This window comes from Ictidomys tridecemlineatus, chromosome 3 (assembly GCF_052094955.1).
Source record: "Ictidomys tridecemlineatus isolate mIctTri1 chromosome 3, mIctTri1.hap1, whole genome shotgun sequence".
In the NCBI taxonomy this organism is placed as follows: domain Eukaryota; kingdom Metazoa; phylum Chordata; class Mammalia; order Rodentia; family Sciuridae; genus Ictidomys; species Ictidomys tridecemlineatus.
The window spans coordinates 54,870,588-54,896,280 of NC_135479.1; the positions used below are offsets into that span (position 1 = coordinate 54,870,588).

At 41.5% G+C, this 25,693-nt stretch overlaps 1 pseudogene; it reads right to left on the reverse strand.

Annotated features, from left to right (window-relative positions):
- Positions 1-17,573: 17,573 nt before the first annotated feature.
- On the reverse strand, positions 17,574-23,691 carry LOC101959165 (aftiphilin-like; annotated as a pseudogene).
- Between the last annotated feature and the right edge of the window lie 2,002 nt (positions 23,692-25,693).

Genomic DNA, 25,693 nt, shown 5'->3' on the forward strand with positions numbered 1-25,693 from the left:
GGGATATCAGAAAAAGAAAGAAGCTCAATCCGAAACTCAGAGTAGGGTCTAGAAATCTGAGGTTTAGCAGGAAGTCCAAGTGATTCTGGGACTGGCCAAAGTTTGAGAATTAGACCATTTCTGAGGCTCCTTTTAACTCTAAAATACTCCTTCATCATTACAAATTCCACATGATCATGAGCTCCTCTTGTTTCTCTTGGTTACTTATAGGGTACCACAATTCTGGCACCTATTAGATTTACAGGAAAAAATAATCTGTGCATTTCCAGATGTGGGAACATCTCAGAAAACTTGAAATTTCATATTCAAAATACAGGTATTTCTTTTATTTTTCTGCCCTTCCTGGGCCTCTCTGGAAATTCAAGAATCAGATGGGAACTTACTCAGTTTTCCAGAAGGGGATCCTGCAAAGCTGGTAAAGACACAGTCCTTAGAAGATTCAGACCCATGTGAAAAGTCAGTAATTCTCATCACTTTGGGATTGGATTTATGACTACATTGTTTTTATTTGATTTTTATATACTCCCTGTAAGAGACACATGTTGTACGATTTTAAGTTAATTCTTGATTATGCTATAATTGGAGGGCAAATTCGAATGATGAGTCAAATCAGAAGAGGTTCCGAAGGAGTCAGAAAGGTGTGTGAAGGTAATGCAGAGACCTTTCCATTTACGGATCCACCAACCAAGACTTGAGAGAAGCAAAGTGCTTCCTGTGGGGGCTGCAAAGCTACGAAACCAGGATTAGACTCAGATCGTCCTACTTCCAGTTCAGAGTATTTACCTTGACATTAGAAATTCCCAAAATGGGATGAGCGAGGTATGTCTCCATTTAAAAATCTTAAATAAAAGTAAATGTCAAGATGTTTTTTTTTATAGTTTAGTAATATTGGTGTATGCAAATTGCATGCTTCTATTCAGAATATATGGCATGTCTGGATTAATCTTCCCCATTGTTACTTTAAGTAGAAATGACGAGTCATGTATTTCCCTAACTGAAACACATTGAATGGAAAATAAAATCACTGCCCTAGAGCCCTTTCCGACACTAATGTATGCATGTTTATCTTTGCTTTCACATTCTACTAGACAGTTGTGTCTGCGAGGATGCTTCTAAAAGTGTTTCAAAGGAGGAGAAAGCTATGCTTACAGCTCTAGCCAGAATTGACTGGTGGCTGTTTAGTCATAGATGGGATTCACAGTGCTGGGAGTGACAGTTCATTAACTGGTGCCCAGAGTCTAGTCCTGCTATTTGGGCAAACCAGCTGCTCTTAACTTTGAGGCTAGTGCTGGTAACTTGAAAAGTCTGGCGTTAGGAAAGAAAAGATTTCAGAGAAGAACAATGATACCTCGGGACCCACGCACATGAAGGAGATCCAGCTTGAACCAACCAGAACCTATGTTGGTTCTCATTGATTCCAATTTCCATGAAGGCTGGAGAAGCCAGTTCCATCCCTCACAGAGCTAAGCATACCCAGAGCCCATGAGATGGCAAAACTGGAGGAAGATCTAAAGACAAGGTGAAGCAGTTGCAGGTCAGACTGCTGCCCCCGGACAATAAAGACAGCCAGCCGATCAGTGACGAGGTGTCACAAATATAAAGGCCACACACAACTTCTGTTCTCCAAGTTCTGGAGTGACAATCTGACTTGTGGTCCAGAAGCACACTCCAAGGAGATTCTGGGAAAGGTAGCTGAGTCCAACCAGGTGGACTGCATCACAAAGCCACCACATGGACCTAACCTCAGGACCTCTCTGGAGACTTGTTATGAAGTTTTGATTCATACAGATCTTGGATCCGTACATAATGTTCTTGACAATGATGACATGTGCTTCCCACTGTGAACAATAGTCTATTTGAGGTATGGTAGAGGCCAGAAATACATCCCCAACCTTTATTCTCAAGTTCTTTTGCATTCTAACATAAGAAAGAGCATACGCAGATGAGACATTGTCTTTTTAACAATTCTCCACAACGGGGCTGTCTCCAGGATTGTTCTGTTCCCCACGGGCCAGTTTGGGATTCTTGCCCTTTAAGCGTCAAAACTCTTTCTTCTTTGAATCATTTGTAGTGCACGTCTTTCACACATGCATTTTATATTTTCTGACATCCGACAAAGCATGACAGGAATGATTTAAGCTTTCCTCTATGATTCAGAGTCATCGCTGGGTGTATCCGCTATTGTATTTTTCTATAATGGGACCAGTTGTATTTGGGGTGATTTGGGCTGACGTTAAATGGCCCCATGATTGATATTGTTCTCTGTCGCTCTCAGCTGGCATTTCTCCCTACTTTCACTCTTCTTGCCTATGGCAGTGTCTCCCCCTTCTTCTAATTTGCTGCTTCCCATCTGCTATAGATTGAGAAACCAGAGAGCTCATCTTATTAAAACTGTGCACTATGCGTGATAAAACAAGAATGAGAGCCAGACTCATTTTGTGGCATTTCCCCACTTTCTTGAGAGTAGGGGAGGTTCGGTGTTGCACCAGTAGTAAATCTACTCCACAGGGTGCTTCCATATAAGATGGAGGCATTCCCAGGAAGAAGGACCACATGGTGCCTGGGACCTTGGCTGAGTGTGTGTGGTGGCAGTAAGTGTGCCTATGTAGGGGGTGGGGTAGCATTTTATTTTGACATAAAAAAATAACTTCCCATTAAGCGTCAGCCTTATCTGTCAAGTTACTCAAATTTTCACTTTTCTCTTTCACATTAAAGGAGAAATCTTTCAGATTCTGCCTGTCTGGGACCACTTTACCCTTCAGCCTTTCCATTAGCAGCATTTAGTTTTACTCGGTGAGACATTTTGTCATCATTGTCAAGAGATGGGCTTCAGGGCCAGACAGTGTGGGTTGGAATCCCACCTCTGTAAAAGTATTATTTAGTTGCACGACCTGGAGCAATTTAAACTCTGTGCCTCAGTCTTTTATTCAACAGAGACAATCCGAGTGGAGATCTGCTAAGGTTCTTGTGAAGATTGAATGAAGTGTACATGCAAAGCATCAAGAATAAAATGCCTACTGGGAAATGAGTGCTTCCTAAACGTTGGCTATGGATAGTCTGGCTTTTCAGCCTCCAAGCATAAAATGATGCTGAAATAAATGAAATGAAAAGAAAAAAGAGCCAAGCCATGAAAGTTAATACTGGCATTATAAAAAGTATTGCTATAAATCCCATTTATTTAATTACAAGCATTTTTAATTAATTTCAAAGCAGGATAGGCATCCCCATCCTTGCTTGGCAGAATGCCTGTGTTTGAGGATGAAGAAAACAGTGGAGTGCGAGTGTGTGGATGGGCCGCCGTCATGCTTTCAGGATCAAAAATGAGCTCCGTCGTCCATTTAAAATCCTATTCAAAACGAAATCACATTTGCATGACAAATAACACCCCATCTACCAATTAGAGTCATGTTTGCATGGCAGAAAGTCGAGCATTCATAAAGTCAAACACAGTATCCCAGCCATGAGGAAGGAATAGTTCTAGCCTCAGTTCTGGAACATAAAGAGAGCCCAACTGGTGTCCCTGTTTGACTGTAAAAAGATCTGGAGTGGAAAGAATATAAATGTGTAAAAAATTTGTGTGTGTGTGTGTGTGTGTGTGTGTGTGTGTGTGTGTGCGCAAAGGTGTGCACTTTTGCAATAATTTAGTCTGGTTCTCTCAACTTCTTCTCTTTAGTCTAAACTCACAAAAGCAAAGTTAAAGGCTTCTCATTATCTGTCACTCATGTCAGACAGAGTCTGACAATTGGCCCCTTGGACCTCAGTTCAGTCTTCCTCTAACCACGACTCTTCTCTGGCCCTTTAATCTGTAACTCTGAAAAGGGGAGCGGCAGTTTCTGACTTTCCTCTCATATGTGACTGCCCGCTTCTTATCCTCATGAGAGTCAGAACATGAAGGAGACGGATCTCTAGAACCTAACCTCTGGGGGTCCCCACAAGCTGGCTTAATTTGCATTCCCTTGTCTTTCCCTCCTGTAGGATGTCAGGTTGGGCTCATCAGAAACTGCTACAACAGTCTTTTAGGAACGACTGTCACTCGTTCCCTCCTTAGGGACTCTCCTCAGCTCCTCCAAACCTGGATTATGCTCCATGTAAACCACAGAAGGTCCTCAACACAAGATAAAGGGGTTTCCCTAATGAGTAATCAGTTCCGGGTGTTTCTTACCTTCAAATTCTTTCACCTTGTCTGCACTGCCAGCCCTTGTGGAGAGTTGCTGGGATTTACAAACATCAATGTCTCTTCTTGCTGTAATTGTTTAGGTGCTTACAGTGTGCCGTGTCCTGGCTCACCCTGGTCTCCTGGCCCCCAGGCCTGTCTGACTATTGCCAAACTTCTGCACAAGACAGCACCAGGGCCTTGGATATGATGCAGGTAATCTCATGGCATAAAGAAGGTAGAGCAAGAAGACCTGGCTTTGAATCTCAGCTCAGACTCTTTCTGCTCATGGTCATGGGCAAGTGGCTTTACTTCTTTGAGCCTTACATCCTTATTGCAGATGAAGATGCTGTTCTCTCCCTCCCAGAGTTAATAGGAGGATAAAACAATATGTCTCCTGTGACTCTCCCAACACTGCTCCTGGAGTGTGCAAAACCTGCTCCAGAGAGATGCTTAAAAATGATTAGTTCATGCCTTGCTTAGCCCCTGTGGAAAGGCTTGTCCTACTCTTTTCATATCCAGGATCCCAGAGGAAAAATAATGTTGTAACATTAAGAGATAAAGAGATGCCACCGTTCAAGCCAGATGTCTCATCTGCTGCAGATTCCAGATTATGCCATACAAAGTTGGGTCATTTCTGTCCATGGGGTCCACGTCCAAGGATCAGCTGAAAAAATTTAAAATTTTTTGTTATCATCTATTAATCGTACATATCAATAGAGCTCGGGGTGATATTTTAATACATGCATATAGTATTCCCTGATCAGATTCAAAATTCAGCCTCCTTGTAGCCACTCTCTCTCAATCCTTTCCCAATCTCTTGTAATCAATATTCTACATTTACATCAACTTGATTTCTTTTTGACTTGAAAACATTTGAAAAAATATTCATCTGTACTGTTCATGTACAGCTGTTTTCCTTGTCACTTTCTAAAAAAAAATACAGTATAACATCTGCTTACATAGCAGTTACGTTGCATTAGGTATTTTAAGTCATTTGGAGAAGATTTAAAGTGTGTGGAAGAGGACGGGGACAGGGGAAGAACAGGGGATTGGTGATTAAAACCAAATTCCTTGCAAGTATGAACCCAACTACAATGTACAAGGCTGTAAAAAATAAATGATAAAAAAGGAATAAAAAACGTAAAATAATAAAAGTAACGTGCATAGGTTGTATACAAATATTATGCCCTTTTATACAAGGGGCTTAGATATCATAGCTTTGGGGATCTATCAGGAGACCTGGAACCAATACCCCGTGGATGCCACGGACTGCTATTTCTGCATCTGAGGCCCTCCCACAAGTCACAGAACACCTGATGGGAAGCTTTGGGGACAGCAAAAACCCTCGTGTGGGGCCTTGGTGGCAAGGGCACTTGCATTTGAATGTCGAGTCACAGCAGTGTGACCTTGGCAAGTCCAATAAAGGTCTCTGCCATACTCTCACCATGGTGTCCTCTTCGAAGCTAGATGACAATCTTAGTTCTTGGTGCAGCCCCAGCCACCGAGTTGGCCCGCCATCAATACTACCTGTCCTTATCTTTAGGATTACCCTCGTGAGTCTGAACTGGGCCTGGGCTGAACATAAATTTGTTTTCCCATCAAATCACTTCTTCCCAAACACTCTGCTTAATTTCCCCTTTCTGTCTCTTCTTCCTATCTCCGTCAGACCTCCTAGTTCTTCTGGTGACTTTCTGATATTTAAGAGTGGAGTGGGGGCTTCAATCTCATTCCAGTCTGTGCTCACTTTTTCTACCTGCCAACCCCAGAACTGCTCACACCTTGGCCCGAGGCGTCCATGTAAAGCATACACAGACTCCCCATTTTTCCTCTTCCTTCCCTTGTGTGTTGGGGTTTGCATGTGGGGTAAGAGGAGGAAGTCCATTTTTTTTAAGGTGGTGAATGCTGGTAGCAGCAATCCACCTTGATAAGTAGCAATCTGCCTTGGTGTCCCCTGGTGGTCCTTTTCTGGCAGATAGAGGAGGGGAGGGGCCAGGAATAAAGAAAAAGAAGGTGAAGTAACTTTGGCTGAATTCTTTGAGCTTCCCTTAGCTGTTTCTCCCTTTGGGATACCCAAGTTCTTGCTGCTCAGGGATTCCCTCAGGGTAAATCACCATCCTGGGCAGGAAAACAACAAGACAGCTTGAGTCCAGCTGCCATGACCCTTGGAGGCCTCCTTACATCCTTGTCATGACGGACAGGTGGTGCCAGCCCAGGTGCCCCCCTTGCTACTTACTCTACTGCCATCCCCTGCCATTGTTTCCTCTCCATTCCTGCAAACCTGCCTACACCTACATCCATAGACTTCAGAAAACATGAGCCCATGTCCAACCTGATTGGGGTCTTAGTCTTTCCTGTTTGTAGACTCAGCCTCTGCCAACAGTACCTTGCGGACTTAGGGTGAGCTGTGGCATGCTGGGCAGAGGAGAAGTCATGCTATTCTCCCTACAAGGTGACCAGCAGCCCAGTCCCGCCCCCCCCCCCAGTGTCCCTCTGGCCTCTTGGTGTGTGACGTTAGTTGCTCCACATCTAACTCTTAGTAAGCTCCAGAGAGGCTCTTCTTTATGGGGGAGATATACAGTTACTGTCCCCAAAGCTTCCCACCAGGTCTGCTGTGACATGTGGGAGGGCCTCCGATGTAGAAATAGCAGTCCTTGGCATCCATAGGGGATTGGTTCCAGGTCTCCTGACAAATCCCCAAAGCCATGATACTTAAGTCCCTTGTATAAAAGGGCAGACTATTTGTATACAGCCTATGCAAACCTTTTGAAAGTGAGCAATTGTTGTTCCAAGGTTTGAGACTTTATTCACCATCTTTAGATGACAGCAATGGTCCTACCCATGGAGATGCTTTGTACACATTTCAGGAAGCAGGAGAGGACCACAGGATCCACGTCATGGTCGTGGGTTGCACATGCAGGTGTCTGGATCTAAAAAGTGTCACTCACGGAAGTGCATGAGAGTTAGAAGTCAATGAATTAAAAAAAAAAAAAAGTAGAGAAAGATGGGAGGGTAAGTGTGAATCAAAAAGCCCAGGATGAAATAAGAAAAAAGAAGAAAGGGAAATTAGTATGAATTATCTCAGAAGCGAAACTCAAGCTGATTCATACACATCTTATCATGTTATCTGCTCCATCCCCTGATGCATCTCACCCAGCTGGTGTATTAGGGAACTGGAGTCATGGTTGAATCATGCATCCTCACTGGCTTAATGGAGCAGGGCTTATTTCTCACTTGAGCGAAGGCCCAATGTGAATTGAGAGGGGTTCTGCTCCACAGAGTCTCTCAGGGATCCAAGCCCATGGAAGCAGCATCTTCTGGCAACACAGTAATGGCCCTGGGTGGCTTGAGGCTGCCCATGTTCTGGGAAGACAGACTGCAGCGGCTTTTCAGTCCTTTATCATGTAGATGACACACGCCACTTCCATTCACAGGGATGGCCATAACTGGTCACTAGCACTGTCCAAAAGGCCATGGGGCTAAGAAGCGCAATCTCCTGGGTGCCCAGGAAGAAACAGAGGACTGGAACTGCTGGGAGCACTGGTGATCTCTGTACAGGCCTTTTGTGTGGCTGGCTGGTTTTAAGAGGAAGTGTGAATGGCTCAATGGAAGTCCAGAGATGGCAAGAGGCTGAGATGGAGCAGAAAGACTGCTCCCTTGGCTATTCCTGCTCTAATCCCGTCTGTACTACTGACTCCTTTTTTGGATTTGATCACTATTGGCATACGGAAAGATTACAGACATCTATGTGTTTGTTTTGTGTGCTGCAAACTTCATTTAATCCATTCACTAGTTCTAACAGTTGTTGGGTGGGGTCTTTAGGGTTCACTCTATATAAGGTTAGACCATCTGCCCTCAGAGACAATTTGACTTCCTCTTTACCTGTTTGGATCTCTCTCTCTCTCTCTCTCTCTCTCTCTCTCTCTCTCTCTCTCTCTCTCTCATCTAATTGCTCTGGCTAGTGTCTCCAGTATCATGCTGAATAAAAGTGGTCAAAGTGGGAATCCTCCCCTTGTTCCAGCTGATAGAAAAAAAAGCATTCAATTTTTCTCTGTTCAGTATGATTTTAGCTATGGGTTTGTCATATATGATCCTTGTTTCATTGAGAGATGTTCCTTCTTTACTGAAATTGCTGGAGAGTTTTTTTTTAATCATAAAGGAATGTTGAATTTTATCAAATGATTTTTCTGTGTCTCTTGAAATGATCATAGAGAGCATGTTGTGTGATAGTAGAAGCAAATGTGACTCCATTTTGTTTTATGACTTCATCCTGTAAAACAACCATGACAAGTAGAAGGGTCATGACTGGGGCAAGATGTTCTTTTCCTTTTGCTATAGAAACCTTTAAGAACACGGAACTACCTAATGGGGGTATTGTTTCTGTAACTAGGGTAACAGGATTCTGTTTCTGTAACTGGGGTGACTGGGCTAACTGTGATTGGTTAGGCTTCCCTCCGCTTGACTGCACTGTCCTGCTTCTGTAACCTGGCTTGCTTGCAGTGGCTAGACCCCCCAACATCCCTTTTGCAGTATTCAAGCTTATAAGGAGCTCCCTTGCAATTGTTCGGGGCTGATCAAGGGAACAGCTTTATGTTCTGGTTAGCCGCCACCGGTGTGCTTCAATAAAGGCTTGATTCAATTATATGTGAGTGATCTGAAAGTCAGTCTATGAAACCCCAGGACGGAGCTTTAACTATAACAGTTGTAAAATGGCTGGGAAGCCATGTCCACACCTGGGTGTGGGGTCATTAACTTAAAGGAGAGGCCTAGGTCCAGGGTTATTCTGTTCTTGATTCTGTTAAAGTGAGGCATCGCATTTACTGATTTACCTCAGATGTTTCTTTGTGGAATTTCTGTCTGGAAACTGTGTTCATTGCTGAAAACAGAGCGTGTCTACATACAATGGAACATTATGTAGGGTTGAAAAGGAGATTCTGTCACATGTTACAACATGGATGAAACTTGAGATGGTTTTGTTGCTGAATGGCCCCTAAAGGCCATGTTTTTAAAGGTTTGGTCCCCAGGGCTGTGCTATTGGGAGGTGCTGTGGATGTTCATAAAGTAGGTCCCTAGGTCATTGCAGGTATATTCTTGAAGTGAATCTTTGGACCCCAGTCCTTTCCTCTTTCTCTTTATTTCCTGACTTGTAATATAACTGGTTTTGTGTGTGCACACGTGCCTGTGTGCATGCACACCACACACACACACACACACACACACACACACACACACACTCACACACACCATGATGCACTGTTTCACTATAAGCCCAAAGCAACAAGATCAACAAAACATGAATAGGAACCTCCAAAACTGTGACCCCAAACAAACCTTTTCTGTCTATAAATTGACTCTCTAAGTTATTTGGTCATAGTGATGGAAAGCCAGCTAACGCAAACCTTGGTGATATATTGTGAAGTAAAACAATCCAGTTGGGAGGAATGAGAAATCACTCAATGGCATTGAGTTTCAGTTATACAAGATGAGTAAGTTCTAGAGAGCTGCTGTAGGACACGGTGCCTATAGTTGGCAATACAGTAGTACTGCACCCTTCAAAATTCATTAAGGAGACAGACAACAAAACACACAACCCCCAACCCTCACCCAAATATAATACCAAAAGAACACAAGGAAGGAATTGGTTGTGTCTATTACCTTAACTATAATGATGGTATCATAAGTCTGTGTGTGTCCATGTGCCACTTTGTTCACGTTAAACACGGGCAGTTCCAGCCAGGTACAGTGTGCCTGTAATCCCAGCGATATCCTCAGCAGATGGAGGCAGGAGAATTACATGTTCAAGGCCAGCCTCGGCTACTTAGCAAGACCCAGTCTCAAAATGAAAAATAGGGAGAGCTGGGGAGGTAGCTCAGTAGTAGGGCACTTGCCCAGCTCATGGGAGGCTCTGGGTCTAATGTTCAGCACACCCCCTCCACTGTGCAGTTTTTAAAAAATCAATTATAGGTCAATAAGTCTGTTAAAAATCTACATAGCTGAGTATCTGGGTTACATTTGTCAATTAAGCTCTTCAAACCTCAATTTTCCTATCTGTAAATAAGAAGCTAGATAGCTTTTGTGACCAGGTTTTTGTGAAGACAAAACTGAATGAGCAGCATAAAGCACACACTGTCTTTTTATTGTGTCTTAGGGTAAGAGCTTTGTCTTTACACCTGTAGATTAGCAGGGAGCTTGCTTCTGCCCTCTCTTTCCCTTTTGACAACCAGCCACAAAAGAGAACTTGCAGATTTAATTGCTCAGAGCCCAGAACCAAATGCATTTTAGTACTAACTTTCTGAGCTATGAACTTTCTCATCTCCCTACAATTGAATGGCCACATAGAAGCCACAGTGATTCTCCCCAAAGAGAAAATTCTCCTGCCTTTCTGTGTCTTGCTCAATATCCTCCAGTTGCATCTACTGTTCTTAGAATAAACTCTGAAGTCCCTATCATATTTATAATGACTTATCCGTTCACACCATCTGTCTTTGTATGTGTGTGTGTGTGTGTGTATCGGGAATTGAACTCAGGGGCACTCAATCACTGAGTCACATCCCCAGTGCTATGTTGTTCTTTTGTTGTTGTTGTTTACTTTTTTGTATTTTTTTTACCGACAGGGTTTCACTGAGTTGTTTAGTGCTTTGCTCTTGCTGAGGCTGGCTTTGAACTCACAATCTTCCTCTCTCAGCCTCCCCAGCCGCTGGGATTACAGGCGTGTGCCACTGTGCACAACTCACACCATCTGTCTTTATTACCCTCTCCCACCTCTCTCATAGGGCCCTCCTTCTGACTGTCTGTGCTCCAGCCCCTTTCGCTATTCTGATATTATGCTAAAGCCTTCCTTGCCTCAGGACCTTAGCACATGATGTCTCTGCTCTATTATGCTTCCCTGGCTGCTTGTACAACTGGCATCTTCTTGTTCATCAGATCTAGCTTGAATATCTTCTATGAAAAGCCTTCACAAACCACCCAAATCACTCCAGAGCTTTTGCCATTTACTCACCCAGGGAGTATCTTGTTAATTGCTTTGAAATCCCCCATTGTTTTCCAGGTATTTTTCATTTTCTTTCATAATCGTGTAAACTCAGTAATTTATTGTGAACTTATGGGAGCTCCTATATCCCCAGTGCCTAAAATAATGCCTGACATATAGTAGGTACTTAGTGAATTATTGATCAATGAGTGAAAAATATGAGGCCCATATTATTACCAGGGCAGAATCATTAGGAACTGCAAGCTGACAGTCATGAGCCGACTCTTCCATTATGTAGGTGGCAAGCAGACAGGGCCAGGAGGACTGATCAAATGTCTCTCGTCTGCTTGCTCTGCACCTGCAATTAGGTTGGTAGTTTGGGGCCTGCCCTGAAAATCTGATCAAATATAATTTGAAGAGGAAGGAAGCACTAAGCCAATGTCCCTTTTGCTATTTGGTTTTGCCTGAAAGTTGTACTGTGGCATAGCAGGTGCTTGCCATCGACTAAGTAATAAGCACTTGGATTGTGATTCTGTGGTTGCTCCTAGCATAGTTCCTCCAGTGTTTATGGGCTTGGGGTATAATAATAACAAAACTCTACCATGATCTGGAACCACATGGGGAAATGCACAAGAAAAACTGAATACTTGGGTACAAAGAACTACTTGGAAGGAATAAGACTCTGGACCCAGTTCTGGCCAAGCTTGGGCCATGACAGATAGCACTGATTAAGAGACTTTGCAACAGAAAGACTTAATTGGGGCTGAATGAAGCATGTCCTGGACCTCACTCCCAAAAGCTTAGAGTTTTGGCTCAGGATAGAGAGATTTTTCATGGAGTGAAAGGTGGTGGTTTTATTTCTCCCCGCAGCATGCATGTGGGGGAGGCAGGATTCTGACTGGAGGGGAAGGGGGGTGGGGGATGGGGGTGTACTTCAAATTCTAAATTTTAGAAATAAAAGTTGTTCCTGGGACCGACTTGATTCTTGACTGATTCTCTGCATTAGAGCTGGGGGACCCTGGTGGTTTTAAGGCAAGCTCAAAAGTCAAAAAAAAAAAAAAAAAAAAGATAAGGGGACAAGTGAATTAACCAAGGTAGGAAGAATTAGCAGTTTTAGGGAAGGCACAGAGGGGAGGAGGAAGCTGTAGATGTCATTTGTCTTTTAAAGACACAGGTTTGGGCAGCTTCAAAAGTTGCACATAATCAAAAGAAAGTTTGGAGCTTTCTGGAAGTTTTAGAAAAAGCCCAGGGCAATGCAATTTCATTTCTTCTTGGGAGACTTCTACCCAGTCAGAGGGAAGTCCACAGGCCGACCCCCAGCAAAGCTGAAACCCTGCTTTCTTCTTTTCCTCCTGCTCAGTCTATACCGGGCTCTTTTGTGGCTTCAGGAGAGTGACATGGGGCGACTGATTTTGCTTAGGGAAACCTATTTCTGTAGAAAGTGTTACCTGGTCTATATTTTGTGTGTGCCTATGGGGTAGGGGGTGGGGGTCTTGCACCATAGAAGAAATGCATCTCTTATTGGTCCACCTACTTGAGGCTCTTTAAGATAAAAAAAAAATGTCAGAAATTCCATCAGTTTAGTAAATAAAAGGAAAGTGATTAACTCAAAGGACCCAAGGTCTTAGGGTAGATCAAACTGCTGGTTGGAGGCCTACAGAGGTTTCTCTACTGCCTTCAGAATTCTCTTTGTTGGTGACTGTCACTCCCCACCACTCAGAGATCTGTTTCTCCCTGCATTTATTTTTAATTAGGTTTTGTCCCATGTGGTGACAGAATATTGTCCTCCTGTTGGGTCTTCAACCCCCATTACTGCAAAAGCTTATGTTGCCATTAAGACCCTTGCTCTCTGAAGAAAAATAATTTTAAAAAATTGCTGGCATCTATATACATCCCTCCAAAGGGTTTAGATTGTTCTTGCCTGGGTCTCGTGTCCAGTCTTGGTGATGTTCCTAACCCTGCGGTGCAGAAGGCAAAGCTACTTGATGGACAGCTTCATCAGAATCTGATGTTTGTGTGATGGGGAGGGGTTCAGTGACCAAAAGGAACACATCTCTTAGGAATGACCTTTCTGTGCATTTGCAAAGTGACACATGTGGAAGTTTTGGATTGGATTAATTTCTTTTTATGTCTGCTTTTTTTTTTTTTTTATTGGTGCGTTACAGTCATACCTAATCGTGGGATTGGTTGTTACATATCTGCAAATTCGCAAATATAACAATATAATTGGGCCACTCCCACTCCCCTGTATTTCCTTGTTCCCTTTCCTCTGCCTTCCCCCTGATCCCTTTCTTCTAATTGATCTCCTTTCTATTTTCATGAGATCCTCCCCCACCCCGCCACCTTTTCTTTTATTTATTTTTTCCTCTACGGCTTTCACATGAGAGAAGCCACAGGACCCATGACCCTTCTGAGTTTGGCTGATTTCACTTCACATAATAATGTTCTCAAGTTCCATCCATTTTCCCGCAAATGACATCGTTTCATTTTTCTTTATGACTGAATAAAACTCCATTGTGTATATATATATACTGTATTTTCTTTCTCCATTCATCCACTGATGGACACCTAGGCTGGTTCCATAGTTTGGCTATTGTGAATTGTGCTGCTATAAACATGGGTATGCATGGTTCACGACAGCATGCTAGCTTTGATTCTTTAGGATAAATACCGAGGAGTGGTTTGGCATGGTGGTTCCATTCTTAGTCTTTTGAGGACCCTTCCTACTGATTTAGGATTGGATTAATTTCATTTTAGAAGTACCAAAAACATTAAGCTCCCCCAAGGTGTGACCAAGAAGTTTGAGTGAGATCATTTGCTTGGTTCAAGCATAATGAAAAATTAAGGGAGAATTTTGCATTATAATTTTGGGAGAATTTTTTTTTCTAGAAGTGATTTTTTTTTTCTAGAAGAGAAAGTGATTTTTACTTTCAGCACTTGATTTGTTTTTAATTTACTGTGGTTAAAATTCAAGCACCCTTATTTGGTTACTCGGGCTCCTTGTACAGTCTTGAGGTCACTTGATTTGTTCTACATATTTTTCGATGGAGAATTATTAGAGATTGGGGGAGAAAATGTTGTTTCTACTCTTGTCCTCTCTAACAACACAAGCTTCTGATACCTGGTGTATGGAGGTTTATTTTCCCAAACATGAAGCGATTCTCCAGTGGACAGCACCTGAGTAGCCTCTAATTCATTTGAATCCTGATACTATGTACCTGGATCTAGCATCTGATCCCATGAACGAGAGTTCACTGCCACAAGACTGCCCCCTCCCTTCAGGAGCTAATCAAAACTAGCAGGTTGTCATTTAACTTCTGACCAACTGGGGGTATATAAATCAGTGGTTTCCATGATACCCTCATCATGCTTGATGGATTTGCTAAATAAGCTCATAGAATTTAGGAAAACCTATTTGCTCATTTATTCTAAAGGATGTTACAAAGGATACAGATGAATGGATGTATATGGCAAGTCATGGGAGAAGGGGTACAGAGCTTCCATGTCCTTTTTGGGTGCCCCACCCTTCATGCACCTCCATGTTCAGCTATCCCAAAGCTCTCTGAACCCTTTTGGGATTTTATGGAGGCTGAAGGTGGAGCTAAAATTTCCAACCTTCTAATCATACCTTGGTCTTTCTGGTGATGCCCCCAGCTTGAACCAATCTAGGGGTCCCCAGCCACCAGTCCAATCATTAGCATGCAAAAGGCACTCATCACTTCAAATATGTAAGGTCTTTGGAAGTGGAAGCAGAGCATAGATATAATGTGCACATATGATACCTTCTTTTATCAGTGTATCTTATTATAACTTGCAAATCACTCAAGTAGACTAGAATGTGGATATTTTGTATGCTGTGCTTTGGAATAAAGTATCTTTTGACCTCATTCAGATACTTCTGCGGGTCACAGATACATTGTTGCTCTCAGGTTCCAGAGTGGTGGCTCCATGTGGGTGGACAGTGGGACTTCTCACCTTCCTGTGGGGATAGTCATATCCCTGACTCTGGGCTTGCTTGTTCAGCCCCTAGCTTAAAAGAAGAAAGACTGTGCATGCTGCAGTTGGAAGGATGATTCTGCCATTCCCCCTCAGCCTGCCTCCTCTTCTCATGGAAGAAGGCAGGGCTTCTGTGATCCCTTTGTACTCCTCCTTTTGACAATCCCCTTTCTGACATTTCTACCCTTCCCTCAACACACACTACTGCAAAATGTGCCGTTTTTGGACATACCTGTCCAGGTATCTCCTACTAATCCACTTTCCTTATGCCCAAACTCCATAAAGCATATCTATTAAATATGAATCATTCTTTTCCCATTGAATTAAAACACTGCATTTGTCACATCAAAACTGCATATATTCTAGGACCTAATTTAGGTTCTCATGTCTGTTTCTCTCAGCTGCTTGACTATTTCTATAAAACACTATAGTGATTCGATTACATTGACTTTATAATGCTCTGATGCCTGATAAGACAGCTTTCCTCATAGCTTTCTCCTGCTTGCTTTATTAGCCGTTTTCTGCCAAATGCATTTATTCTGCCAAATGAAAATTTAAAGTAGTACATGCAATTAAAAAATGCCTGTAGAGAATCTAGTAAAATGGCAGTCAATTTAGACATTAATTTAGTGAAAATGGACGTTTGGTGACATTTAGAATTGCTATCCAAAAACTGGTCAGTAAAGCATTAACTGTAATATCTGCTCTGTAGCTACTGTGTTAATGCTAGCCATTATTATTATCATCATTTCCATATGTTTGAATCTTGATTTTTTTTTCAGTAAATTTTATAAATTTTAAGATGTAGCTTCTATGCTTTTCTTCTTAAAATTACAGGAATAATATAATATTTCACAGTGAATGGAACTTTTAAAATATATCATTTTAAGTATTTATTGATAGCTATATAAAAGATATTCTTTTAAATATATGCATCTTGGATCCAGTTTTCCAATTACTTTATCCAATTATCTTATTAATATTAATTATATTATTATTAATTATAGTTTTCAATTCAAATATTTGAATTTCATACATGTACAGTCATGCTATCTAAAAAATGCTATATATATTTTCTAAAAAAATTTTAAATTGTTTTCACCTTAAATTATTTTATTTTTCCCAGTGGCTTGGGAGGCCGAGGCAGGAGGATTGCAAGTTCAAAGCCAGCCTCATCAACTTAGGGAGGGCCTAAAGCAACTTAGGAAGACTCTGGCTCAAAATAAATAAATAAATAAAAATAAAGAGCTGGGGATGTGGCTCTGTGGTTTAGGATCCCTGGGTTCAATCCCTCATAAAAAATAAAATTATTTTATTTTTGTGTAAGCTAAAAGGAAATTGAATAATAAAATCTCAAGACTTTGGGCATGCATACTAATCTAGTAGAGTTTCTTCTGCATGTGTCTCTTTTTTTTTCATAAGAATTTCCCAAAACATTTAAACCCTAGTTTTTACACTGCATACAGCCTAAACCAGAATAATCTATGATTATATCATTTCACACTGTGCAAAATCCTCAAACTAGTGATACAATAGAAAAAAATCAGTAGCAAGGGAATTTTCTTGTAATGCATTTATATAATTTGGTCCTTCTCCAAATCAAACTGATTTAAAACAGACACAATCTTGTTAAACCCCTCTAATGAAGTTCTAACAATAATCTATATGCCCTAGAACAAAAGAGCAATTGATGAAGTAATTTGGAAAAGGTCTAAAAGCAATATGTGAGATTATTAAGATTCAAAAGGAGCCTAAAATTGTTAACAAAACCAGATCTGAAAAAAACCACACCACAAATGAAATTTTTAAAAAATTAAACAGGAAATTTGGAGCTTATTTATGATAGCAAAGGTGATTCTATATGAAAAAACTAGAGGGGATTTCATAGATGATGGAAGTTTGAGGGGTTTTTTTTGGGGGGGGAGGTTGGTTTTGGTTTTGTTTTGGGTACTAGGGGTTGAACTCAGGAGCACTTGACCACTGAGCCACACCCCCAGCCCTATTTTGTGTTTTATTTAGAGACAGGGTTTCATTGAGTTGCTTAGCACCTCCCTAAATTGCTGAAGCTGGCTTTGAACTCACGATCTTCCTGCTTCAGCCTCCTGAGCTGCTGGGATTACAGGCATGCACTACCATGCCCAGCTTTGAGTTCTTAATTTTCTTTTTTTAATTTTAAACATGTTGTAAGGGCACTACCAGTGTATTTCACAAAGACATAAATGAATGCACCCCAGCAACACAAATGTTTGCTCCTGATTATTTACATTTTTTTCTCATATAAATGTGGAACTTTGGTATGTAAATAAATATGCCTGGTTTCGTATTCCTTTGTAGTGCAGCTTACCAACAAATCATCTGAGCTTGGGTTTTGTTTAATTAATTAGAGCAGGTATGCTTTTGATGTTACAGAAGGGATAGAGGAGAGGAAAAGCAATAGAAGTTGTCCATTTTACATTAGTTATCTTGTTCTTGGGAGCTTGAGGACGATATTCCTGTGATTGGGAACATCAATACCTGGGCATGCATGAGTGTCCTATCAGGAAGGCTGGTGACCACCCCGATAGCTTCTTCAATCAAGTGTGCTTCTCTTTTTGGTTTCCTGGTAAAAGTGCTTATCTTCTCTACTGTGGACATAAGTCTCTCAAATCCATCAGGCACTTTGAAGCTCAAGGTAGAGATTTCCAGCTTAAAAGTCGCTAACTCATGTAACTCTAGATTTATACCACCTAAAGGCCTCTGCTACACCTGTCCATTGGGTGGGGTAGAGACCCTGGAATTGATCAGAGGGGGTGTGTGTTCATCTATGGTGTCATGGTGGTTCTGACCAATGGAAACCATTATTATTTTTTTTTCTACAGCAGAGAGGGGATTTCAATAGATTCTTAGTGGGCTCTAATATACCCAATCCTGTTGCATTCATTGGCAGTTTAACAGGCTGCTTCTGATTGCCCATAAAGACAATGTTCTGGGTGTCCCTTCCCAAGGAACACAAAAGCTTCTTGTTGCTATGGGAACTGCCCCACTGATATCTCAAGTCACATGCATCATGGATATCTAATAGTTTGGTCCACATAGCCAATAGCTCTCACTTCCAGCTACGACTCCCCTTGTTTTTTTTTTTAAATTTCTTTATTTAATTGATTTTATTTTTTTAAATACACGACAGCGGAATGCCTTATAATTCTTATTACACACATAGAGCACAATTTTCGTATCTTTGTATAGAAAGTATGTTCACGCCAATTCATGTCTTTATACATGTACTTTGTCTTTTTTTGCATTACAATTCTTATTACAATTTTTTAATATCTTTGTTTGTGTATATGTATGTTGACACCCAATTCATGTCTTCATACATGTACTTTGGATAATGATGTCCATCACATTCCACCATCCTTGCTAATTCCCTGCCCCCTCCTCTTCCCTCCCACCCCTTTGCCCTATCTAGAGTTTGTCTATTCCTCCCATGCTCCCCCTCCCTACCCCACTATGAATCAGCCTCCTTATATCAGAGAAAACATTTGGGATTTGGTGTTTTGAGATTGGCCAACTTCACTTAGCATTATCTTCTGTAACACCATCCATTTGCCTGCAAATGCCGAGATTTTATTTTCTTTTATTGCTGAGTAAAATTCCATTGTGTATAAATGCCACATTTTTTATCCATTCATCTACTGAAGGGCATCTAGGTTGGCTCCACAGTTTAGCTATTGTGAATTGTGCTGCTTTAAACATTGATGTGGCTGTGACCCTGTAGTATGCTGTTTTTAAGTCCTTTGGGTATAGACCGAGGAGAGGGATAGCTGGGTCAAATGGTGGTTCCATTCCCAGATTTCCAAGGAATCCCCATACTGCTTTCCAGATTGGCTGCACCAGTTTGCAGTCCCACCAGCCATGTTTTTATTGGCAAGGTGCTTGTTTCCAGCAAATGCTTCAGGGAAGTAACTTCCTTTTCAGCATTACGGACAAATATGGAAGAAAAAGGTGCCTTAAAACTTAGCTCCAGATGGTTTCAGTAAAAGCTGTCTGAATGGAAGTGGCTGACTCCTGGAAATGACCACTAGCAACTAACTGCTCTTCTGGAAGTTGCTAGAGGGATGCTGTTCATCCAGAGTGTTTCCAGAGTATCGATATTTTCATCTGTCCAATGGAACTGCCAGACTTACTTTCAATGATGCACTTCAGTGGCTGTTGGTCTCTAAAAGCAGCCCAAGAACAACCATGCTTTTTGTTCATCCCCAAAGCATTCCAAACTGCAACTTTGCTAGGACCAGCTGAACTGAAGTCGGCAAAGTCATCCGAGTATTGAGAAGCACAGCTGTTCCACTAGACTTCCTTGCCAACTGACATTCGTCTGAGAAACCATCGGAAGTCTGTTTTAGGTTTGATTCATTTCCACTTGGCAAAAAGCAGAATTTCCAAACTCATCAATTGGTTCTCTAAAGTGTGGAAAGTGCTCTGAGGATTCTTGAAAGTGACAGGGTTTAACTTGGAATTGCACTCAGGGCCACTCAGCTACTGAGCCACATCCCCAGCCCAATTTTGTATTTTATTTAGAGACAGGGTCTCACTGAGTTGTTTAGTGCTTAGCTTTTGCTAAGGCTGGCTTTGAACTTGAGATCCTCCTGCCTCAGCCTCCTAAGCTGCTAGGATTATAGGCATGTGCCACTGCACCAGGCCTTCATTGAATCTTGAATACCAGTTACCAGAGATAGAGTGGTATCACCAAAGTCATCCTCATTAGTATTGATGCAAGTGACAATGTCATGGCTATGATCGTCATTTCTTTACACTCATTTTCTTCTATAGGATCAATGTTTAGGCTTTGGGAATTACTAAACTTTCTCCTTTCTTCTTTGGAAGAACCAACTTCTTCATCGTTCACAAATTTTAAAAGAATCTATGCACAGGTCAGCACATTTTGAAGTAAATAAATCAAGATTTCCCTCAGTTTTACCTCCCTCTTTCCTAAAGGCTTCTGAGTAATTAGCTGAGTCTACGAAACTCCAAGCATTTGATTGAATACTTGAATTTAAAAATTCATCCTGTAGCAGTGTTCAAAGGAAGTCCTTGTTTTTCAACACTGAAACCTCTGTGAGTCTCTAAGCTTATTTCAGAAACAAACCTGATCCTCTCCATCAGTGCCTCCTTTATCATCAAAGCTTCTACTCAAAGACACTTCTTTACAGAATTCAGTTTATTGGCTCCGGTCATTTTGTTGCTTTCCCGAATAGTTAGTGCATCACTATCATTTAAAACTTCACATCTCATTTCTTCTAGTTGTATCCTTTCCTTTTGGAAAATATGGTAAAATCTGCAAATTCCTCCCAGGACTAGGTGCAAAGTCTAAAATACACTCAGGGCTGTGGGTGCTCAGAGGCTTTTGTTTCTTTGAATTAGCTACATTGTTCAGATCATCTCCTCCCTGAGGATTTAGTTTCCAACCCTGCAAACCCAGTTAGAATCTCCAGAGGAGGAGGCTTTGGCCTAAGAGCATGATCTGATGATGGTTAGACTTATCAGTTCTAAAATCTCCTGGAGAGAAACTTCTGAGTGTTTCTCAACATTCTGTCTCTGCTCTACTTACTTCATTTAAATTTCCTGGACTTTCCATGCCATCAATGGGAGTGTCTAAGGTTTTAGATGAAATGATTTCTTTCCTGGTAGAAAGTAAAACATCAGACTGCCTTTTCACAGGAGTAGGAAAATTCAGCAGTCTCATCGACAGTCTCAATGGTACTGTCTCATCAGGACCATTTTTAATGGACTGACTTAATGCTTGTAAGGCTATCTATGTTTTCTGAAAAATCATGAATTGGTATAAAATAGTTGGAGAGCACCAACTCATCCCTGGGACCAGTATAATCAGTGATATCAAAATCAACAAATCCTGTGCTAGAAGGGTTCACTTCTGAAAATCCACAATATTCTCCAAATTCATCCTCTTCATCATCCTCTGCTCCGTTGTCTACGGGTGGTGGGGGTATAAAAAGTAGGTATGAATGATATGTGGCTTTGTTGTTTGGTTGCTTTTAAAGAATTAATTTGTACCCAGCTTTTTCCACGGTAGGTGGGATGGGCCTGACTCAGGTGGGCTGGAGGAGTGACTGGCTCCCCCAGGAAGGACAGGCTGTTTGGAACTGGTGAGAGCAGAAGGCAGGCTGTTCCCAGCCTGTGTGGGCATCGCCACAGCCACCCACCCAAGAATTTCAGTGCTGCCTCTACCTTCTTCTGCAGGAAACCCCACCCTTCCTTCTTTGTTTTTTAAATGTTTATATCCAACAATGGTAGACAATGGTCACTTAGCCAAGGATAGACATTCTCTCTATATACCTAATGAGAAAGCAAACTGTCAATCTATATGACCATCAAAGGGAAAGAGCAAAGGGTTTGAAACAGTAGTAAGGAGAATTAACAGGATGGAGAGGATTGCACAATGTCGGGGCTGCACAGATGACCTCAAAGAGAGGATGGTTTGGTGCTCACAGGGCTGAAGTGTTTAAGGAAACCGAATCCCTTGTTCTTACCTCAATTTCCCTGCCCCCTTTAGTTGGTTTGTTTTCCTTTTGGATAGCCCTCAGCAAGTTTTCTTTGTCAGGGTCTTCATATTCTGGTTGACAAGGTCTTTGGACGGTTGTGACATTGTTTCAGTAATAAGGGAAGGTTCCAGTAACTTGGTTGCAATAGATAATTATGACATTTTCTGGAAACTGTAGTGCCCCTTGAGAGATTGTAATTAACTTAGCTGGTGGGTAGGGGTTCTTGACATACCAGACCCCTTCTCCATTGCCCATCTGTTTCTGTTAGGGTCCCCAAGATTTTAAGTAACAATTCTGCCAAGGGATTGTAATTCTCTACAGCATGGGGAAAGTGGGGCATTATACATCTCCTTCCTAAATGCTTGCCTGTTGGATAAGATTCCTTGATTTTTCAGTTTTATTACTCCTGGATTTTTTTTAGTGATTAGATTTTCATTGTTGTTTTTCATTTCCTCCTCGTAGAATATTTTGCCAAGAATGTTTTATAGTGCAGGCTTTCTTGCTGTAAATTCTTTAAGCTTCTGTTTATCATGGAAGGTTTTTATTTTATTATCAAATTTGAAGCTTAACTTTGCTGGATATAAGATTCTTGGTTGGCATCCACTATCTTTTAGAGCTTTATATATGTTGTTCCAAGATCTTCTGGCTTTGAGGGTCTGGGTTAAAAAAAATCTGCTGAGATTTGAATTGGTTTTCCCTTATACGTAATCTGATTTTTCTCTCTTGCGGCCTTTAAAATTCTATCCTTAGTCTGTATGGTAGGCATTTTCATTATAATATTTCTTGGTGTAGATCTGTTGTAATTTTGTACATTTGGTGTCCTATAGGCCTCTTGTATTTGATTTTCCAATTCATTCCTCAGGCTTAGGAAATTTTCTGGTATTATTTCATTGAAGAGATTGTGCATTCCTTTGGTTTGAATCTCTGAACCTTCCTCTATCCCAATAAATCTTAAATTTGGTCTTTTGATGGTATCCCCCAATTCTTGGATGTTTTATTCATGGTTTCTTACTATCTTCACTGAGAGGTCAACTTTATTTTCAAGATTGTATATTGTCTTCATTGTCTGAGGTCCTGTCTTCCAAGTTGTCTAATCTGTTGGTGATGCTGTCTATTGAGTTTTTAATTGGCTTATTGTTTCTTTCATTTTGAGGATTTCTATTGTTTTTTTTTCAGTATCTCTATCTCTTTCTTGAAATAATCTCTTGCAACCTATATTTGCTCCCTTATCTCTTTGTTAGTGTGATAGATGGTCACCTGTATTTGTTCTGTTATCTCTTTGTTGGAGTGATCGGTTTTTGCCTGTATCTGCTCACTTAGGTCATTATTTAATTCTCAAATCTTTGAAGTTATGTATATTCTGAACTCCTTCTCTGACATTTTATCGACTGCACTATCTATGGATTCTATTGTTGTAGTGTCTTGGTTTGTTTGTGGCACTTCTCCCTTGTTTTTTCATGATGTCTAAGTGTCTTCCTCTCTTGAGTGTAGATCTAAGGTTCTATAGCTTCTGCCCTATTGTCTTATAGTGTCCCTACAGGTTATCAATACCTCACTTTTAAGGGTGAGATCAATATTACAGCACTTAACGAACCCAAAGTGCAGCCATATATCAGTTAGCTTCTATTTTTACACTTACAGTTTTGTCATTTTAAACAGAAATGATGAGTTCAGTTATCCTAAATCATATAGGCAATAGGTTTGCAGTTTCTGATGGTGGAAGGGGAGTCTGGGGGGTTGGCTGATATCTTTAAGGGTAGGATGTGAGAATATGGAAGTATTAGATTATATGACTACGGAGAGGGTGAGCATAAGAAGTTAGCAGCTAGTAGGAGAAACAAGAGATAGGCAACCCCATGCAAGACTCCCTGTTACCTCAGCAACAGGATAGTTGTTAGCACCCCTAGTAGAGAAACCTCTGGGGCAGCCAGGCCACAGGGACCTTGGTGATGTCTTACCAGGATCATTATTGTTGTCTCTTGATAGAAGTGGTGATATCCCGGTTTCATGGTGGTGGCAGCCTCAAAGCCCATATGTATCCTGATTTAGGGCTGTGGAGTCACGCTTTGGTGAATAAGGAGGCCCAGCGCAGGGTGGCTGTCCACACAGGCATGGGGCGGCTCTCCCCCAGAATTCCCGGCCACTAGCATGGGTTGGGCAGGTGGGCTCTGCCTCTGGAACTCTGGTGCTTAGATTTAATGGTGCTTATCTTCATTGTTCTTTTCCTCTACCCACCGGTTCATGGCTAATTGACATACCTAACACAAGGACTCCCCAATCAAAAGCATCACAGAGTGAGGAGGGCATGAAATTCCACATAGTTCTTGGAAACCACATCTTGACACTGACTTTTCTATGCTAATCAAGATCCCACATCCATTATGGAGATTAGGAATGTGTCATGGTTTGTACAGTACCCACTTGGAGAAGCTGGAGCTACATTTCACAGAGACCCCTTCCTTGTCTGGTTCTAGGTTAGAGTTTACAGTGGCCTTTGTGAAGATCATTGAGGATGTAGCTTGTTCTTATTCTGCTCTCTCTGCATCCAGCAGTCCCCCCGCCCCCAACTTCTGCACCTGTGGACCACTATGCACCTTGAGCTTATCAGCAGATTTTGGAGGTAGATCCATATGATACTGGCAGAAGCTACCTATAGAACTATAGGAAGTTACCTTCCTACAGTACCCCACTGTGTACTCTTTATTTTACAGCCCCACTTTGCGGGCTGTACATGTTTGGCTTATGGAATTAAATGCACTAGAATCCCTTCTTTAGTCCTCTCTCTTCCCTCTAGACCTTTACTTTCCCACTCCCCCAACAGTTGTGCGTGGTCAGATCACTCTCCCATAACTCACCAATGCTCTGTTTGCTGGTGGAGACCCTGACTGATACTGAAGATCTTATCACACGAACAAGATCTGTGCCATCAAATATGGTATGTAGCCAGAAAAACCAAGCTACCAAGATTCTCAAGTGTCCTAACTGTAGGGTCAAAAGAAACCTGGAATAAGGAAGGGGAGACTGATATTCTTGCAGGTGCAATATCTTCTCAAGCCATCCAGTGTGAAGTCTGGGTGAGAAATTGTTTGTGATGAGTTACTCAACAAAGCCGAGCAGTAGCTTTGAAAGAAACGGTGCTTCAAAAAGAATCAAAGCAATCAAAACTTTAACCGCTTAGGCAAACTCCTGAGGACAAAATATATGTGCAGAAACATTCCTGGGGAGGTTGGTGTCTCACCTTCTGGTCTTGTGCCCCTTCAAGTCCCCCTTCCAGTTTCATCTTCCTGTTCTAATTATTGCTGCTGGCTGCAAGCTAACATTATTAGTTGAAATGTACATGTAGATCTCTTAATACTTTTATGGATTTTTTTTCCAATCCTGGGGATTGAACCCAGGGCCTCACACATGTCAGGCAAGTGCCATACTACTGAGCTACACTCCAATCCCTCCGCCCCCACCCCCATTTTTTTTTTTTTTAATTTTGAGACAGGGTCTCATTAAGTTGCTGAGGCTGGCATTGAACTTGTGATCCTCCTGCCTCAGCCTACTGAGCAGCTGGGATTATAGGTGTGTGCCATCACCCCAGGCCTTTTGTGGATATTAACTTATTTCATTTTCATAAAACTTTATAAAGTATATGCTATTGTCTCATATTTTTTAAATTGAGGTAAACTACACAAAATATAAAATTCCCCAGTTTAACCATTTGGAAGCATACAGTTCAGCCGTTTTTAGTACCTTCACAATATTGTGCATCCATCACCACTAAGTGATTTCCAAACTTTTGCATCTACCTCAAGAGAAAATTTATGCTCCTTAAGGAGTTACTCACCTGTTCAGTAGTGGCTAAATGTTTTGCCTCTGGAGTCAAATTCTCCAAGTTCATGCTAAGACGGAGAGAAACTTGGAGCCTTAACTGTTAGGGAGCTCAGGGAAAAAGTATCACTGAACTAAACTCTGATGAATGTATTTGAGTAAATCTATGAGGGGAAGGACATTCTGGGCAGGAGAGACAACATTGCAAAGGATCTGTGG